Here is a 4013-nt window from a genome sequence, read left to right as displayed (position 1 = left end):
CCAGGAGGAGTGGTTTGCTGAGATTGGTAGTTGGCTTGCTGGTTGTATCTAGGCTGATAACCACTATGTTGGTTGTTGGGGTAAGATCTCTGTTGGTAGTTGTTGTACTGAAAGTTTGGCTCTTTCTTGTACCAGCTACCATTGTTGTTGATGAAGCACAACTCTTCTTGCCCTTTCAAACCATCAACTTCCTGGACAACAGGTGTGGCTTCTTGGTTTGGGTTACCAACAAAGGGCAGCTGCTCCTGGGTGGCTTTATCAGCAATGAGAATATCAATCTTATCCTAGAGAGCCTTTAACTCCTTCCTCGTCTGCTTGTCATCTGTTCTACTGCCTCTGTCGTGGTCTCCACTGTAGACTGCATCACTCTTTACCATGTTGTCAACCAACTCTTCTGCATCTTCCTCAGTTCTCCCCAAGAAGAACCCATTGCTAGCTGTATCCAGTCTGGCCCTGTACTTAGGAAGAGCGCTACGGTAGAATGTGCTCAGCAAGCTCTCCTTAGAGAAACCATGGTGTGGGCATTGAGCTTGGTAGACCTTGAATCTCTCCCAGGCTTCACTGAAGCCTTCCAAGTTCTTCTGTTGAAAGCTGGAAATCTCATTTCTCAGCTTACAAGTTCTTGAAGTAGAGAAGAACTTCTCCAAGAATGCTTTCTTGCAGTCATCCCAAGTGGTGATAGAGTCGCTGGGTAGAGACTTCTCCCACTGACGTGCCTTATCCCCCAAAGAGAAAGGGAATAGCTTGAGCTTTAAAGCATCTTCGGACACACCATTGGTCTTTGACAACCCACAGTAGCTGTCGAACCTGTCCAAGTGATCAAATGGGTCCTCTAGAGCCAAGCCATGATACTTGTTGTTCTCGATCACGTTGAGGAGTCCTGATTTGATCTCAAAGTTGTTGGCTGCTACAGCTGGTGCTCGGATTCCCAATCTATGACCATTAATGATGGGGCGGTCATAAGTGCCAATGGGTCGAGCTGCTCGCTGTTGGTTTTGTGGAACGTTGTTGGCATCATTTTGAGGTATGTCACCCATATCAGTGTCTAATCTCTGCAATTGAGTCTGTTGCTCTTCTTCTCTTCTCTTTCTAGTACACTCTCTTTCTAAAGCTCTGATGTCTGCAGCTCTTGGAACTAGGTTTGATGGACCCCTGCTCCGCAAGTTCATACACCTGTAGATTAAAGGGAGGTGAAGAAAGAGAATCAGTAACAAAATAAAATAAAAATGACTTAGTCTCAAACAAGTAACTAAATCTCAATGTTCAAATCAACTCAGAATTTGGCAACGGCGCCAATTTGATGTTAGGAGTTTTCAAGGTTCCTATGATAAATGTTGTAGTATAAATGATTGTCGAACCAATTCTAAGGGAATTTCAAGCAATGAGAATGCAAGTATTCACTCAATCTAAGTGCAACCAGTGATTTCAAATGATTTCTAAGCTAATGAATAAAGCTGATTCAGTTTCAGAATAATAAAAGCGGTAAATGAGTTGACTTTCTTAACTAAGGAAAATGAGAACTCATGAGCATTGGAATTAGACCTTGGGTGATCAAGTTTTGAACTAAGGATGTCAGACGAACAATCAAACTATCAACCTTAAGCTTAGACACGATTCTAAACAAACTCTATGTCTAGCTGAATGTTCATTTACTAACACATTTCAAACAACAAATGTCTTTGGTTGAATAATATGGAAGCAATCATTATTAACAGGTCTAAGGCTATCTTAGCACTTCTAACAACAAATGTCTTTGGCAAAATATGCTAAAAGCTTAGAAGAGTGGTTTTAGGCATTTCATCGAACACCTTTTGGGTGGGAAATGCCTAAAGATCAACTTTTGAGAAGCTAACTCAGAAGATGCATTATGATTACTCTACTAGCAAGGTTATGGAATGATCTACACTAAAACATCCTAGTTCTAACCTAATCACCCTTAATCTTCCTAACCCATGAATTCAAATGGTGATTACTCACTACTCTTCATGATTCCTCTTAAACCCATTTTGGATTTCAGATTAATCATACAGAGGGATACAACAATGAATTGGAAACACCGAATTGCAATAACTAGATGAACAAAGATGATTCAAGAGATGAACTTTCCAAAGGTTTTTCTTTAGAACAAAATATAATCTGCCTGGTGGCTGCTAAAGGTACTTAAAACATAGGTTTTCAAAAGTAAAAACGTGCATAATGAAATGACCAAAAGGCCCTTAGAAAACATGAATTCGGCCAAAAAAATAGACGCGGAGCGACCTCGGCACGTCGCTCCGGGCTTCGGGAGCGACCCACTCGCTCCGGTTCCATTGTGTTGTCTTAACGCGATAGAAATGCGAGCGACCTCGGGGTGTCACTCTGGCCAAGTCACTCTGGCTTCAGGAGCGGCCTGGAGTGGTTGCTCTGATAGGTCGCTCCGGGTCAGTTTTCGGCTTCCACCGGGATGAGATGGCGAGCGACTTCTCGGGGTCGCTCCAGCGGGGTCGCTCTGAGAGGTAGTTTGGAACGACCTCATGGAGTCGCTCCGTGATGTCGCTCCCATGCTCTACTCGTCCAATGATCACCTAGAACACTTCTTTTGAGCTCAAAATGCACCCAAATGCCTCCAAGAACTCCATGTGGTACTCCAACACCTGATAAAGACTCATGTATGCAAAATGCAACCTAAACGTGGCTAAATCCTAGTCTATATGATCAAAATGCACATGGGTGAATGGATAAGACAATGAAAATATGCAAGATATCAAGCATCCCTATTTGAGGAGAGTAACATATGTCTTCCAGAATATGCCACTTCTTTCACACCTACAAAACTGGCACCAGAGATCTACACCAAGGATGAGATTAATGAGATAGTGACTGGTATTTGTGGAGCTCAGGAAAAACTAGGAGATGAACTCAAGACATTGGTAGATGACACTTATCAAACTTTGGACAGAGGTTACAATGAGCTTTTCAAAAGTATGGCAGAGATGAGGACAGAGATTGAGAGTATGCAGCACATTCTTGAGAAAGAAGCTACGACATCACCATCGATCGACGCCAACAAAGCAACATCGATTGACGTCAAGCCACAGACATCCCAGATTCCTGCAGAACCGGAAAGTTTGGCAGAGAAGAAGGATGAATGGGAGATCGCATACATCAACACGAATATTAACGACGTATACAACCCTCTCAACAACAACGTGGACTGGTTAAGCACGAGAATTGATCTGCTGCAGCAAAATTTGGACACCATTCGCAAGAAGGACCAACAACCAGCCACATCGATCGATATCTGCACCATCACATCGATCGACAGCAAGTTCGCAGCGATGGAAGATAGGTTACAAACATACGAGGATATGCATGACCGTTTCACCTCACCTGCGATACTTGGACACCTTGTCTACACAAATGATGAATGTCCAGAGGGACATTGGCACGCTTAATGATCAACATGATTTTCAGGAAGAATGTTCAACATCGATCGATAGGTTCCACAAGGCATCACTCGACGTCAAGAAACCTACAGAACATATTCCCTACACAGCAGCAGAAGTTGATCAGATCACATCAAAGCTTTACACAGCTATAGACACCATGGATGACCGGTTTGAGAAGCGGTGTGATGACATCTACTTTCCATTCGACGTCAGACTCAGTGGACTGGATAGCCATGCAGAGTGGTTACAGAAAGAAGTCAAAGCCATTCAGAGGCAATTCGCATCTCAACACCAAATATCAGCATCGATCGACAAAGAACGCTCCAAATCGATCGACAGTAAGGCACCAGCATCGACCGATAAACACTTGGTCGCATCGATCGATACCACGTCTACACCAGACGCCGAGCAGCTGATACAAAACAAAATGGAGTCAATGCATGAGGAACTGAACGGGCTATCAGCATACGCCTACGACAAGATAGAATGGCATCAGTTCAGCATTGAAAACACCCAAGAAAGGCTACAGAACATCTCAAATGCAATACATAAGATGGATGAGAGATGGACCAGAAATGATGAGGC

The 4013-nt window shown here is 43.4% G+C and overlaps 1 non-coding gene across 1 annotated transcript; it reads left to right on the top strand.

The window, feature by feature from the left end:
• The first annotated feature begins 507 nt into the window (after positions 1 to 507).
• On the top strand, positions 508 to 614 carry LOC125588002. Its single transcript, XR_007324398.1, has one exon. It is a non-coding gene; the product is annotated as a small nucleolar RNA R71 (small nucleolar RNA).
• Positions 615 to 4013: the final 3399 nt, after the last annotated feature.

Source organism: Brassica napus, chromosome C5, assembly GCF_020379485.1.
Source record: "Brassica napus cultivar Da-Ae chromosome C5, Da-Ae, whole genome shotgun sequence".
NCBI lineage: Eukaryota > Viridiplantae > Streptophyta > Magnoliopsida > Brassicales > Brassicaceae > Brassica > Brassica napus.
Note: the sequence above shows the minus strand (reverse complement) of the source record. Positions and strands in the feature narration are given on the sequence as shown.